Here is a 17,476-nt window from a genome sequence, read left to right on the forward strand (position 1 = left end):
TTATTAAAAATAAACTTGCGGGACTTCATTTATGTCCTGCGGCAACATTACTTTTATTACACTTTAAGTGATCTGCTTGAGGTAGGTCACGTTTATCAATGGTAAGTTTTAGCCTAAGTTTACATCAATAACATAATGTGCATTGTCCTTTACCATACAAAAAAACATTATTATACACCAGTTGCCTGTAGCCTATAAAAAGGCCGCAAATATTTTTAAATGCATTAAAAGGCAAGCACATATCTTAGCCGTTTGTTCACACTCTGCCTGTATTAACATAAATGCTGTATTTTAATATAGCCAATTTTGATTAATTAGCTTTAACTGACAGCCTTTTTCTTCTTTTTCCGCGGTTATGCGGCATTATATTTCACACGCATATGCAAGGTGACTGAATATGAAAATAAATTACAAAACATACTGAGCCATTAAGTAAAAAAACAAAACAAAACAACAGTTATACTTTAAAGCAGAACATTGACGTTTTGAAACAAAAAAACGGAACTGAAACTAAATTATTAAAAATAAACCTGCCAGACTGAATTTATGTAATATTTTCATTATTCATTTATTTTCATTATTCGTTTATTATAATGTACTATAATTGAAACATAAAATGAGATCGTAAATATAATCAACAACGAAAATGTAAATAAAAACGTAAATTAAAAATATAAATGAACATGTCTAGTCTTAGTTCTATCAAAATAGCAAACACTACATCTCTCTATATTTAGACTAAAAGACTGCTTTATTTATTTATTTATTTATTTATTTAAGACTAATTATTTGTACTGAATGTTTGTGCTTTCATTTTAGTTGTCTTTCATTTCTTCAATTCTATTTTCCAAAACGAATCCTCTTTGCACTTAATAAGTTTACAATAAACCAGGTAAAAAAAAAATTAAATGTAAGTTGAGGTGATCGCAAGTTCACAACTGTGAGGTGATGTGCTCTACCGGCAGGATAATCTATATTATTTTGCTGTTTTTCATATGCGCACGTTTAAGATTTGAGATTATAACATTGCCATGATAGTCAAAGAAATCAAAACATTATTTTCACCCCAACGCAATTTAATCGGGCACTGAAGGCTAATAACTTAATTCTTATATTTGCTTTTTGACTTCTCACCATGTATCTTTTCTACAGCATAGTATAGTGTAAGAGCATGTCTATTACCAGAAAAACTAAATTAAAATTATATTTTAATTGAACACATCACATCACATACAGTAAGCTACGCCTACAGAACAGTCTGTTTAGCATTGTGAAAAGGCAAAGCTGAATATCTGTGGTTAATGTGCCACCCAGCGGTCAAATGCTGCTGGCGCATCAAGTACCGCCGTCGCCGCGGCATGAATGGCGGTACAAGGAACACATTGAAGTAGTAACATCTGTACACTGTATTTAAATGATGATGATGGTCCAGGATCAACAATAGTGAATTTACACTGTATTTAAACGATGATGGTTTAGGATCAACATTAGTGAATTTACACTGTATTTAAATGATGATGATGGTCCAGGATCAACAATAGTGTATTTTCTTTCTTTCTTTCTTTCTTTCTTTCTTTCTTTCTTTCTTTCTTTCTTTCTTTCTTTCTTTCTTTCTTTCTTTCTTTCTTTCTTTCTTTCTTTCTCTTTCTTTCTTTCTTTTATTTAAATGATGATGATGATGATGATGGTCCAGGATCAACAATAGTGAATTTACGCTGTATTTAAATGATGATGGTCCAGGATCAACATTGAATTTAAAATGGTTTAAAGAAAATTAAAAACAGCATTTATTCTAGCCAAAATAAAACAAATAATACTTTCTTTAGAAGAAAAAAAATATCATAGGAAATACAGTGAAAAAACAATTGCTCTGTTAATCATCATTTGGGAAATATATTTGAAAAATAAAATAAAATAAATCACAGGAGGGCTAATCATTTTGACTTCAACTTTGCGTTTTTTTTTTTTTTTTGTCTTCAAACAGCCTAAAAATCTGTTAAGATGCAGATGGTCTACAAATAAAACATTGGATCAGCTACTTAACAGTCAAAGTCATCCAGGATAATGAGTTTAAGCTCTGTGAGTGTGTATGTGTGTGTGAGGTGACTGTGTGTGTCCCCCCTGGTTGTTCATATGAGTGGTTTGTCTTTTCTGTCGACAAATTATCTCTGTTCGCTAGTGGTGAATGAAATTTGACTGCAGACGGCATGGATCTTCTCCCTCCTCTGGCTCTCTTAATGGCCCCGGTAATGGGATGATATTCTTATCATTCTTGTCTCTGCTCATCTGGAACATCAGGCTAATGACACTGATTGGGTCGTGGCCATAGAGACTCAGCAAATGGCCTCGAGAACTTAGTTAGAGCTCAGTCAGAGATAATGTCCTTTAAGATTACTGTGTAAAGTTTTAAATCGTGAGATTTAGGCAGGTGTATCTTTCACAATGGCATTATCTTCAGCAATTTTTTATAAAATATTGAATAAAATATTATATACTGTCATCATGGCAAAGATAAAATCTATCAGTTATTAGAAATTAGTTAGTGAAGGGGTGTTACTGTATACAATTTGAGAAAAATAATTAAGATACTAAATGCCAAGATAAATTAAGATAATTCATTAATTAAGAATATTAACTTGCCAGTTGATGGTATAAATATATGTATCTATGGAACTAGTTGTAGAATCACGATTGATAAAAGAAATAATATTTTATATTTTACATGACACAGTTAGACAAAGTTAAACTATTTTAATTTTTTACCAGATGTATTTTTTTTGTTTCCTCAAACTTGAAATGCAGTAAAACAAGTCTCCTAATTTATCTAATAATAATAATAATAATAATAATAATAATAATAATAGTAATATAAAAAAATAATAGTTACAATAATAATAATAATAATAATAATAATAATAATAATAAAAATAATAATAATAATGTGATAATATTATTTAACAATGATTATTAAACAATGATATAAAAATAATAATAACATAGTAATAATAATAATTAATATTATTATTACTGTGTTATTATTATTTTAAAATCATTGTTATTATTATTATTTAGAAAGATGATGAGTAGGCGGTTCATTCCAATGTGGCGACCCGAGATTAATAAAGTCTAAAGACTAAGACAAAGAAAATAAAATTAAATGAAGATCTGAGTCTTGCAACTGGTGTCTCAGTTATACATAATAATAATAATAATAATTATTATTATTATTATTATTATTATTATTATAATTATAGTTATTATTATTTTTATTATTACTATTTATTATTATTATTATTATTATTATTATCATTTTATTATTATTTTTATTATTTAGAAAGATCTGAGTCTTGCAATTGGTGTCTCAGTTATACTTATAATAAGAATAATACTAAAACAATAATAACAACAACAAATATAATAATGATAATAATTAGAATTATTATTATCATTATTATTATTTCAATATTATTGTGACGATTGTTGTTGTTGTTATTATTATTATTATTATTATTATTATTATTATTATTATTATTATCATTTTAATATTATAGTTATTATTATTTAGAAAGATCTGAGTCTTGCAACTGGTGTCACGGTAACACATAACATCAATTATTATTATTATTATTATTATTATTATTATTATTATTGTGTTGTTGTTGTTGTGCATTTGTTCATTCATTCATTCATTCATTTTTATTTATTTATTTTTTTTTTACAATCTAGTCCTTTATTAATTTTGGGTCTTTCCCAGAGATGGGTGCGGCTGGAAGGGCATCCGCTGCGTAAAAACTTGCTGGATAAGTTGGCGGTTCATTCCGCTGTGGCGACCCCAGATTAATAAAGGGACTAAGCCGACAAGAAAATGAATGAATGAATAATCCACATGTCCACACAGAATCCACGTGAATGTACCACGTGTCTTTGGACTGTGGGGGAAACCGGAGCACCCAGGGGAAACCCACACGAACGCAGGGAGAACATGCAAACTCCACACAGAAACGCCAACTGACCCAGCCGAGGCTACTCCGCCACCGCGTCACCTATTATTACTGTTGTTGTTGTTGTTGTTATTTTAATATTATTGATATTATTATTAATTAGAAAAATCTGAGTCTTGCAACTGGTGTCAGTTATACATAACATTAATGATGATGATGATTATTATTATTATTATTAATCTTATTATTATTATTATTATTTAGAAAGATTTGAGTCTGGCAAAAGATGTCATAAGTACTTATAAATAATAATAATAATAATAATTATCATCATCCTATACATACATACATACATACATACATACATACATACATACATACATACATACATACATACATACATAAAATAAATAGGAAAAATCTAGTTCTGTAAAAAGATTCCACACAAAATTATCATTTATTTTAATCCATTTAAATGATCATTTCGTTTTAGAGACTCCATGTACATCAACTTATTGGTAAAATGAAGTCGTACCACTAGATGTCGCCAGAGTATTATTATTATTATTTTGTGACGAGAAGCGATTCGTGGGTTTAGATTTTCATTTCATCATTTCCAAAGACGACAAAAATGCTATTTAAGACGATTTTCCTCCGTCAGCATTACACTTTAATTAAGTCTCACATGAGGTTACCTAAAACCACATTTTTATACATTATATAAATTATTCTAGCCATATTTTTTATATATTTACCAAGAGTCAACACATAAATGGTGAAAATAATGCAAAAATATGATGGAATATTAGTAAATTATGTAACTTGTTTGATTTCTTCGTGTGGACACGTTAGTAAATGCACCAGTCCCTCACAGGAACTTAAAATAACTGAATGGGAAAAGCGTCAGACTAACAGGAGAGCAAGCTCGTGTAACTTCAACCTAAACTGTATGAAAGTGAGAATACGTGAGTTCAGCTGAATGGATACTCACTGGTTTTTTCATTCACCTATAAAGAGTGGTCAAAAGCAGCAGCTGCACTCTCATTATATGCCTTCTTCAGCTTTTATCCTGTTGGCTACTAGACCTTTAGGATGCACGTACTTCACGAGGACACGAGCAGAGACGCTCTAGGGATCGGGGGTGGAGTTACAACACGATCACCTAGTAACCAGTAACGTAAACTGACCAGAAGGGTCGTAAATACGAAACCCGATCCGCGAAGTCGGGTCTTTTGTGCAGCTGTTTCAAGGCTCGCAGACTGAACTTGTCTCGAAATTGAGAAGAAAACACTTGCGAATTTTAAAGGAATTAAGAAACGGGAATAGGAGTGTGCACGGACAACGCGAGAGGAAGCACCGACGCGCGCGGCTCGTAATAAAAGACAGGAGTTCATAAATAGACAACCAAAGCTTCATCGAACGAGCGGAATAACCCACTTGGTTCACTCGTTTTTTTTATTTGGTAGGTTGTGGAATTTTGCATGCAGTCATTTCATGTACTCATATTCACATTTCATGTGTTTTCTCATTTGATTGAACTTCTATAAACTTCTGGATTGAGTAACTTTGGTTAGGTTTTGTACGCTGGTAAGCAAAACTTTTCCATTTTGCAATTTTGTATCTGCTCAGTCATGTTAATTATTATTATTAGGATTATTATTAGCATTTATCTATGACGTATTGTTCCTGTTGATATACAGCGGTGCTGATAAACAATAAACACACGTCGCTTCGTGTTAATGTGACACGCACGTTTGTCATTCTGCCTTACATTAATACCGCAACTGCGCTAACAAAGTCAGTCGAAGTTACTGTCTGTGCTGTTTAATCTTTCAGAAATTTCAAAACTGTCTTTATGTATGTTTAACCTGCTATTCTGCTAGTCCTGTGTCTTTAGCTATATAGTTCACACAATTGAAGCATGCGCGTCGCTGATTGACGTGGCGAGTTGATCATCGGTCAGAGTTTGAGCGGTCATCTGGTGATAACTTTGAGTTTAAAGCACAAAACATTATAACATTACTTTTTTTGTGGATATAATTAATGTTGTATGTGATCAAAAAATAAACTTAAAGTTTAGGTTGTTTTTGTTTACGTTCTACAGGCGTCTACATTGACTATCATGGCAATGTTTACAAAGTATAAACATTTACTTTGATGTAAAGTTGGTTTTATGTTCCCACATTCGGACTTTCTTCTTAATAAAAATCATGTCAGAAAATATTATTTACAAACTCAAAATAGTGAATTCATATTAGCAGCCAATGACAGTCAAAGTACAGCATTGTTCACTGAATTAAATAGTGTTAATGTTGTTTTGAAGTTACTTAAATCCGATTTCAGACCGAATATTCAAAGTTACCGTGGTAAAAATATATACGTTAAGGAGCATGTTACAAGTTATCACTCAACGAATGTGCAAATAAAGCGAACTTTGCCTTATTTTTTATTATTATTAATACAAATTTAGTGTAAGGTTTTATTATTATTACTACAACAAATTATTTCTACATTTTGTATTGTTATAACTTAAAGTGAAGGGTCAGAAGTAAACTAGAAACCTTTAAAAAGCTAGTCTGAAGGATTTTCATATAATGTTACCGTAACTTTGCAGTAGCAGTGATAGTATTTCAGCAGTTACTGAATGAGGTAAAGCTGATTTTATATTCACACATTCTGACATTCTCCTTAATATTAATGTTATAATTTCTGAAAAATGTTATTAGCAAATGGTAAGCAATGTAGAGACCGTTAATATGAACAAATGTACGAATGTAAAACCAACTTTACCTCAATAACATTTAAAGTACTCAACAAGCAAAAGATACTTGTGTGGGGAAAAATGGAACTTTTTGACTTAGAAAACTCAAACCAAAAAGTTTCGCAGAGTTGTTTGCGAACTGAAAATAAGATGAATGAAAAAGTAATACATCGTTTGAAGGATTTTATTCGTTACAACAAAATGGAAGAGGATGCGTGTACGTTCATTTAAAATCTGTTCAACTTTTTCCTCTGAGGAATACAGAAAGAAGTGTTTTAGTCTATCTATCTATCTATCTATCTATCTATTTATCTATCTATCTATCTATCTATCTATCTATCTATCTATCTATCTATCTATCTATCTATCTATCTATCTATCTATCTATCTATCTAATATGGCAAGGCTAGGAACACAGCGCATAACTCGAATGGGCTGCCATCATGATGATTTTCATGTGTTGTTTTTCCCTTTTTGACATGTAGTCTCTGAACCCCATCCATTTTCACTTCATGAAGGTGAGAAGTATTACTATTTGTCAAAATGTCTTGACAGAAATTGTATGGCAAGCGAGATTGGAAAGACATGAGCCTTTGTAAATGTAATTTCTGGGTGACCTATCCCTTTAAGGGTAGTTCATGTAGGTCACCCACTTGCTTTCACCCAGCACAGCCATCAATCACACGCAAGTGTAAAGTGCAGAGCTGACTTCTGCCCCCCTAACATTTCCGCATGGTTCATGTTCTGTGTGGCTTTCTTACATGCAGAGCAAAGATGATTTCTATCTTTTTTTAATTTGTTTGGTTTGGACTGTTGTACTCTCGCAGCACAAGAGCTCAGCCACGTTGTGTGATCAAACATTATTGACGCTTGCAGTCAATAACTGTGACTGCTGTGGTTTTTCACTTTCAATACCACTGAGAGGTGCAACTTAAAACCGCATGCAACACAGTGAACAACTCAGCACAAATAGTTTAAGCCTTTATAGAGAAGTAAGAAGGCTGTTCGTTTGAGGCCAGTCACACTTACAGATTATGTTTTCAATTCATTTCGAGGTTATCCCGGGCCACTTTTAGATTTTTAATTAGTCAGTGTTGACTTTTTTGAGCAGTTGTGTGAAACTATGGAGATCCTTTGGAGATGTTTTAGTAAATAGTTTGGCTTCCTGGCTTCTTTCGTGTGAGTTCTGCAATTGGAAATTTGTCAGAATTTGTAGAGAGAGAGAGATGAGGAAGGTTTGCATTGTGTGAAAGGGCTCATTGGCATTCTCAAACGTTCTCATTGTTCCAATTCATTTGTGAGGGTAAATGTTGAACATGTTAACTAGACTCTGGATTCGTTTTGCAGTTTTTGGAGCCCAGGTTTGTTCTTTTGAATCTAATGTTGATGAATCATCTTGAAAGCCGTCACCATCTGCCAGACATTTTCCAGGTTTGTTTACCCTTCCTCATCTCCTCTGAAGAAGTTTTGCGCTCAATACGAAGAGAGTCTGAGAAGTTGTAAGCTGCGAGAGCTTGGTGTCTTTTTCTGTATGGAAAACATGTCCGGCGTGAAGGCTGTGTAGTTATCTGAGCTCTCTCTCTCTCTCTCCATGATGAGGTGTGGTTTTTATTGGACTTTTTCCCCCGCTCGTAAAGTGCTGAGGGAGAGGCAGAAAATGAGTACAGCTTTACTCACATAAGCCGCAATAGAACCCCCATGAAAAACCATTAGCATGCATACATTCAGTCTTTCGTCAGTTTTCGTGCTGTTATTTGACTAAACAATCATGAAAACATTTAGATTTGAGTTCCTACACGGTAAATTATTTAATGACAAAAAGTTGAGACAAATAATTTTATGTTGCTTTAACTTGTTTAAATAAGTTAACCAGGTTTTAACTACATCAAAAACATGTGTTGTTGTTCCCACACTAATCGATTTAGTTAATTTTTTTTTTACAAATGTATGTAGATTGAGCATAAAAATATTAAGTTATCCCCCCCAAAAATGTAAGCATTGTGTTGTTTCAACTCATTTAAATAAATAGTTTGAACACAACAGGAAAAGTCATTATTTTGAGTGTACACTTTTTAAGTTATAGCAAGTTTTAAGGCTGTACAATATATGGTGTCAGCAGCATCCAATGGCCACATTGCAAGATATGCAATGTTGAGTTTGTATTAGAATTTATAGCATTTGCATGCTTCTTTAAGGCCTGTGCCAGAATTGTACATGCAGATGTATCCAGAAAAGGCATGGGATGATAACCGTTTCCAAGGTAAATATATCAAAGTTTCAAAACCAAAATTTTCGGCAAAACCGTTCCTAAGGTATGTGTACTATTTTTTTATTTTTTTATTTATTTTTTTTACCTTCATTTGTTTTTTTTTTTTAGGACAACAGTATCTCCAGCACAAAAGATATCCCAAAATGTCATTTTAAATTATAAAAAAAAACAGTTTTTGAAATAAATGAAGACAGCAGAAGTTAATAATTCATTTTAATTATTTAGCCTGACATGTTTACTGCTCCAAAACATTTTAAATGTTTTTCAAATTAAAATATATTGTGTTCAAAGAGGAAAAAACTTGTTGTTTTTTTACCCAGACATGTAAAAAGAATATATTTTAGAGCAGTAATCACAATACTGTGAAACTGTGATATTTTTATCCAAGGTTATTATACCATCAGAATCTTTTACTGGCCATTGCCTAATGCAGAAGGACTTTTAATTTTGCATTAACTTCAGTCAAGTGTTTTCGGTGAACTGTATGCTGGAGCTTGGCTGACAAACGTTGTTATATCAAATCTTGATAATTTATGCAAATAACAATTATAAGCACTGCACTTTTTTACTCTATATAGATCTGCACAGTGCAGAAATGTGCAACAATGGGAATAGAAAAGAGTGTTGATATTAGAGATGTACCGAATGTTTGGCAATTTAATGGACCCTTAAATTTTTGTGGCTTTGATCATTGTTGGTGTGCACTTTTTAAATAAGGAAGTTATATTAAATTGTATATCGTTATCGTTCAATATGGAAAATAATTATTGACATTGCATTTTTGCCATATCACCCACCTAAAATCGGTGCGTTTAAGGTCTGTTTTCTTTAAAAATCTATGGTCTTAACTGCCTGATTGATATACGATATGAAGTGGGCCTTGGATTGTACCATGTGCCTTGTCTTTAAAATATGAGCATTTACTTTGCTGCAGTATTTTTAAGGGTGTTTTTGCGCTAGCCTGCTAATTCTGACAACACGAGTGGTAAACGTTTCATCTCATTTTACGCTTGAACAACTAAATGAATGCTGAAGTCTGTTTAACTGATTATATTTTAATTACATTACAGCATTGTTGCTGTAAAAAAAGCTGTATAAAATTGAAAAAAGTCACATTAACGGTTCACCAGAAGTTTGTAGATATGGGAAGAAACACTAGCTGTGCATATTATTTTTACAACGAAGACTGCGCAGTTTTATTTTACATTTGATTATTCGGTTACTCTATACCTGAATACTGTTAGACTTCTAAGAAAACAACAATACATTGTTTATTTCATTTGTATCATTTTCTATATGTTATGCATTAGGGATGGGCGATATGGGCAAAAAATCATATCCCAGTATTTTTAGGAGGAATAATGATATCCGATATATGTCTGGTATTTTCCATAAATGGTTACTGGAAAGTTAAAGCCTTTAATTAATCTTTATTAAACAGTTTTTGAGCAAAATATAATTCGAACACAGGGGTTTCCCTCCCTCTTTACAAATAACCAGCTTCATAAAAAATAACAGCTGCTCTAAATCTTTGATAAATAAAATACAGGACAGGTTTTTCTGTTGTTTCCAATTTAGTTAATCCCCCCCTCCCAAAAAAACCCCAAAAAACTCAAGAACTGTGTTCAGCTCATTTAAATAAGTCGTTTCAACAAACGGCAGATATATGTGTGATTGAGTGTGATTCGCTCCTCTTCATGATCATCCCAATCAGTCTAAAATTATACAGTCATTCTAAAGTGGAGATATTCAATTCATATCATATTAGTATTGCAATGTATATCACAGAATCACAAAATTTTGCAATGTTAGATTCTTCTATATTGCACAGCCCTACAAAGGTTACCTTAATATGTTCAGTCAGTTTGCTTGATGGAAGCTGAGATGGCAAGAAATGTTTAGCAGAAATAAGAACAGTTTAGCAGAGATGCCCAAACTAAGGCCTACAGGCTAAAGCTGGCCCATGATAACCTTTGATTTGGCCCTCCACCCCCATCCATTTAGTCCTGTGAATGAGTCAGATTTTTTTAATGAACATACTGTTGCTCAATAGATGGAGCACAATTCAGACATCATCGGTGTGGAGGTGCAGCTTTACATTAAGCTTCATTGTGTTTAAATTGAATGCTTATGTATTCATTATGATAGGTTCATTATAAAATGTGTAGTTGAAGTCAGATTTAGTAGTCCCCCTTTTCGATTTTTTATTATTATTATTATTTTTAAAATATTTTCCAAATGATGTTTTACAGAGCAAGAAAATTTTCGCAGCGTGTCTAATATAATTTTTTTTCTTCTGGAGAAAGTCTAATTTGTTTTATTTTAGCTAGAATAAAAGCAGTTTTATTTTTTTTAAATGTCAATTTAAAGTCAAAATTTTTAACCCATTTAAGCTAAATTTTAGTCTACAGAACAAACCATTGTTATACAATAACTTGCCCTATTACCCTAACCTGCCTAGTTAACCTAACCTAGTTAAGCCTTCAAATTTCACTTTAAGCTGTATAGAAGTGTCTTAAAAATATCTAGTAAAATATTATTTACAAAGCAAAGATAAAAGAAATCAGTTATTATAATTAAGTTATTAAAACTACTATGTTTAAAAATCTTCACTACATTAAACTGAAATTGGGGGAAAAAAAGGGGGGCTAATAATTCAGGGGGCTAATAATTCTGACTTCAACTGTATATACACAGTAAATACGAAAAGTTTTCTTAATGCTTCACTTTTCTTCTACGTTTTTTATGTTACAAGCTTATTAAAAATGGATTAAAAAAAAAAAAAAAAAWTATATATATATATATATATATATATATATATATATATATATATATATATATATATATATTTAATTGTTGCAGATTTATTTAAAATAAAAAAAACTGAAAAATCACCATGACCAGTTATGTCATGATACTATTTAGTATTATCATTATTATCTTTGTTTTCCACCACTCACCTACTTTTATTTTATGAGTTGATTCAGATGTACTAACAAGCTGTCTATTGCATTTAACAACCACAGTAGTGGTATGGTGCTGTACATGCTTGTTTTTTTTCCTCTATAGTGGGTGGTATTTTTTTTATATGCAGCTGAACGAACCAGACTTTATTCCATTGTGTTTGGCTACATGCGAATGGCACTACATTAACATGTCTTATGAGCTTATGAGGTATTACTCTCATTAAAATTGCTCTACCCTATTCTTTCCGATATTTATTCGAATGCTGTATTCAAAGTGTTCCTGCTGTTGCCTGATTTGAAAGTGTTTGGAATCCAAAGGTAGTGATGTAATCACTGAGTCATATCCTCTTTGACACATTTGACTAGCCCGATCCTGCCTGGATTATCTGCTGCACCTGCAAACTGACTGTACAATTACCTTCGTTTCTTCTAAAATATTTCAGTAACATTCAGAAACCCTTTGTTTTAAAAACAAACATTGAATTTACTCGAAAACAGCATCGTCACTTGCAATGATTGAAGATTACTCATCATTAAATAAGGTAGTTTTACACTGAGCTTCACATTTGTGACCACATGGTTAGACCTATTCTTCTTTTGAAACACTTAACAGAATTTATATTTATATCATGTTGCATTGATCTCTTTTATTAGACATTTATTGCATAACAATAATAAATATTATTGCATAACATTTGCACTTATAATACTGAAATTGTTTAAAATTATTACACTCAGAGCTGGCCCTCCCTATAAGGGAACTAAGCAGCTGCTTGGGGCCCCCACAACCAGCTAGAGGTGCAAGTCATTATTTGTTTTGTTTGTTTGTTGCTGAAATAGTTTTGATTTGCATTTTACAAATTATATTCATTGACAGTGCTTTAGTACTGAAATATTTAAAAATTTTCACTGAAAAGAAAAGGAAGGAAGCTCACAGCATCTCATTTCTAATATGCGTTCTGTGTTCTCGCGGTTTGCATTTGTTCTTCAAAGGTAACCTGTGAGACCGGCCGCTCACCACACCACACGAACACGAATCCTTACACAGACACAGCTATGGCCTTTGCTTCTTTGCCTGCCCCATTTATATACCTGATTTGTTTTGGAAATTGAACCGCAAAAGTGAAACGAATTTAACGTTATTCTTCAAGCATAGAAAAACTGAGGGGAACAATGAAAGAAGAGACTAGCACAAAACCATTTTTAGCATCACTTTAAGTGCTAATGTTGATGTTAAAGACATAATCTAGCACATTTATCCAAAATAGGCAATTGCAGATTAATAAACATCGTCTACTTATGATATATTTTATTATTTCATTGGTTTTACAAACTCAGTTTTTTAAAACTTAGTCTAAAACACATATTTTGCACATTGGCAATATTTTACCTGAGACATGTTCATAAAAGCTATGTCCTAATTGAATTAATCATAGTTTAATATGAGCTTTGGACCCTGCATCTCATATGTAAGGCACAGGGAAGGTGACTGAAGGGAATAAAAAAGTTTGTGTTTGGATATTAACATTAACCCACTATTTGTTGCTTCTCTTTTTCTTAAATGTTTTTTTTTATATTAACATTTTTTCATATTTACTTTATATTATTTGCTTATTGATTTTATCATTTATGGATCAATCTTTTGGCTAATTAATGTTCAGTTACGTTTTATTGCAGGGTTTTTGCTCTTGGATATATATATATATATATATATATATATATATATATATATATATATATATATATATWTATATATATATATATATATATATATATATATATATATATATATATTATAGAATCTTCAGTCTGTTTGTTAAATTAATAAATATGTTTTAAATACTCCAGAAGAACACAAAGTAGGAATCACTGGTCCCTTATTAAAGTTTTTTGGTCCACACCCGGGTTCGTTTTACATCATAGTACGGTACGTTTAGCTAGTGTGAACATGTCTTCTGAACTCGGGTGCGCACTTGTGAACCGTACCCGAGTCCGCCTGAAAGAGGTGGTCTGGGGTACGGTTTATGCAAACTCTGGTATGATTCTGATGTAAATGCAACCGTACCAAATAACGAAAGTGAACCGCCAACTGTACAACAAACTATAATTTTCATAATGTTCGTTTGTGTGTGTGTGTGTGTGTTTGTTTGTGTCACGTTTCGTACCTTGGTGACATGCACGGGACTGAGCCACGGCAAACACAGTGATACACAGTGATATCTGCTTGTCTCCTCCAAAAGCAGCTTCTGCAGACACTGTGTGATGTTCTGAATGTTTTTAATATTTTTGCGGCAGATGGACGCGAGTCGCTTTCTGCATGTCCAAAACCAAAAGCTTCAGTTAAAGCAGAATGACCGCGATGTGTGGACGTCTTTCCATTTCAGCGCTTGCTTTCGTGACCGTCACCTAGCAACCGCCGTGAACAAAACAGCAGCTCGATGACGCAAGCATATCGGGGTTCAGAAGGAAAAAAGACAGTGTGAACACAAACCAACCGAGGAGGTGGCAAGGGGGGACAATCTAACTTGGGTATGGTCCAGGCAATTAAACCAAGTGTGAAAGCACCCTAAATTATCCAATTCATTCAGACAGTTATTAAGGAGAAGAAATCAGGCTTTAATTTTCTCCTTCATTGATTGTTTATTTTATTTTATTTTATTTCTATTAACCTGGCTAAGAGGTTAATAAGCAATAAAACAATTGTGGCCCAGTTTGCAATGAAAATACTCCACTATTTAGAGCAAGGTAGGGCCCCAAAAGGCAGGGTCCCCGCGGGGTCTTAAAAGTATTAAAAAGTCTTAAATTAAAAAATCAAAATTTATGGCTTTAAAAAGTCTTAAATTTGCTGTTCTAGGTCTTAAATATTTTAGCACAGGTCTTATTTTTGCGATGTCCATGTAACGCTACATCTAATGCTTATTTAAATTCTTTTTGTTGTTGTTGCTAGATTTTTGGGGTGTTGTAGTTCTATATTTCACAAGTCCAATTGTAATTTGCGGTATTACAACTACAAAAAAGTCAACTTGCAATAGCCAATCAGCTTTCTGTTATTAAACTCAGTGCGCGCGGCGAATGTAATGTCATCGCTGTGTTTGCGGAAGTTCGCTTTGAGTGCGCGCGACATGATTTTGGCTGGCAGAGTATGCCGTTATTTCACTGACACATGTCGCAAACGCAGTTTTATAAGTCGGGAGCGTTGTAATGCGAAAGAGCGAAATTTAAATTACTTTATTTTACCCCTAATTTTGTGCTTTTACATTTTCTCTCGCGTGTTTTTGATATTGCGATACAGGTCTTAAATTTAATCCTTAATGGTCTTAAAAAGGTCTTAAAAGGTCTTAAATTTGACATTATGATATCTGCAGAGACCCTGAAAGGACTCTGCTTAGGGCCCCCAAATGTACAAAGCTGACCCTGATTACATTTTTGTACATTCAGTTGACCAATTTCAGAATCTGAATAAAAAAGCTGCTGTAGATACAGCAAGGGGTTAGCTCAAACAATTCACAGTATTTATGCCTAAAAAAGGAAGGTGACATTAAATAAACTTCCTTGTTTATTAAGCTTTTAAATTAGTTCCACCTTTATTGTTTCCTTTTTTTGTTCCTATTTAAATAATGCCATTGTTTAAACTGAGTTATATGGTTCAGTACAGTTTGGTATGAGTCACCCTGATCAGGCTTGAATTTGTCCAAATGTATCATTAAGGCCAGTTTTCACCACACATACAGTAGGAACGGCCGTAGGAACCCTAGTTAACCTAGTTGCCGTCTGTTGCCGTTGGTCGAGTTTGTTTTCACCCGACTGAACATGTTGAATCTGCATTTGTTGGATCTTGGACAGTCTGAGCAGTGTGAGATGGTTTTCAAACAAATGGCAGCAAGCTCTGACTTAATCTGACTGTAGGCAGTATTTAAAATGACAATTTAGGCCAGAGAAGAATTAATAGATTTTTTTATTGTGTGCAGCAGTTGTAGAGGAAGTGTGAATTTGACAGTTATTTTTCGATAACATTCTAAACCCAACGTCCAACTTTGTTGCCGTTTATCTGTTATTTGTAGATGTGGCATACAGTATGCCAGAAAGTTGCAATTGACAATTTTTGTTCGAAGAAGAAAGAGTTTTGGGCCCTCCACGTATTGCGTTTTTTTTTTTTTTTTGCTAAGTCCAGTTTATTATTTTAAATGTTGAAGCACTGCAAATAGGGTTGGGCGATACTGGTATTCGGTACCAATCAGTACTGAAATTTTAGAAACATCCGTTTCCCGCTAACATTTGAACACTAACATTTGGCTATGAACATTATAGCCAATAAATAGTGTTTTAGTATGCGGCTCAACATCGCTCAAATGTTATCGAGAAATAGACATTTTTTTAAATTCCAGTACCTATTGGTAAAGAATGCCAGTATCACCTAACCCTAGCCACTAGTGTGTGCAAATAGAAAGGTTTTTTCCCTTGTCTTGCATGTACTAGTGACAAGCTCCACTCTTTTGGTACTACAGTGTTGTACTAGATATACTTGGAATAAGTGGTATGGTACAGTATGGTTCACTATTTTTTGGTACTTTTGACAATGGAAACAGAAATAGATGTACTGTAAATTACCAAACCAAACTACTTAGTGATATGATGAACCTAAAGTATACATTATGTACATTTACATGGACAACATTACTTTGATTTTTAATATGATTAAGAAAATACTCTGATTAAGAGTCTACCATGTAAACAGACATTTTTGGATGACATTAATCCAATTAAAATCATAATCGAGCTAAACAGAAATCAAATTAAGACATATTGGAGTATTCCTATTTTAGTCGCATTATTAAGTGCAGTACAGACATGTCAACTCTTTAAACTATTACTGTTGTGTAGGACTTTTCGCCGCATTTTGTGATGGGATAATCCATTCGCACACAGCTGTTTGACACTCACAATTTTTTATTTTTTTTTACTGAGTCAGTTAAGAACCAGAGTCACCCACATCTTTGAGTGCATACACAGAGTAAACTCCTGGGGCCTCATGTATGAAGACTTGCGTTGAATTCATACTAAAAAATTGCGTAAGCACGAAGCTGTAAATGTGCGCATGCAGTAAAAAATTCAGATGTATGTATATTCTCTTTGTACATCCGACTTGACGTGAACTTAAACTGAGCGCATGTGCACGAACGCACAACCCCTCCCTGCGTCCTCCCCCTAATAAATATGGTAATGACTCTACTTTGGCAAAGCCAAACGAAAAAGTAATGGCAAAAGCAAGTAAAAAGGGAAACTTTTATCAGAATGTGAATTTGAGGTGCCCCTTTCGGATATATACCGGAGAAAAACAGTGTTATTTGCAAGTTTGTCTGCCGGAATTAATAACAAAAAATAAATAAAAATCGAGTGGGAGAGTTTAGCTGACGGTAACACAGTGGGGTCTGAACATCACACTGTGAGTGAATAAAAAAAAAAATGGTCCGACGTTAAGGTTTAAAATTTTGTAGTGTCTATTTAGGCTACGTGCAAATAGCACATCTCAATGAAATGA

General features: G+C 33.0%; 1 protein-coding gene across 4 annotated transcripts in view; it reads left to right on the plus strand.

Moving 5' to 3' along the window:
• Window positions 1-5,146: 5,146 nt before the first annotated feature.
• Window positions 5,147-17,476, plus strand: part of dipk2aa (divergent protein kinase domain 2Aa) — a 57,409-nt gene continuing 45,079 nt past the window's right edge. For 3 of the 4 annotated variants that reach the window (XR_012386935.1, XR_012386934.1, XR_012386936.1), the window contains exon 1: window positions 5,147-5,403. The gene's annotated coding sequence lies outside the window, so the exon portion shown is untranslated. 4 annotated transcript variants of the gene reach the window in all.

Source organism: Danio rerio, chromosome 2 (assembly GCF_049306965.1).
Source record: "Danio rerio strain Tuebingen ecotype United States chromosome 2, GRCz12tu, whole genome shotgun sequence".
NCBI classification, from domain to species: Eukaryota; Metazoa; Chordata; class Actinopteri; order Cypriniformes; family Danionidae; genus Danio; species Danio rerio.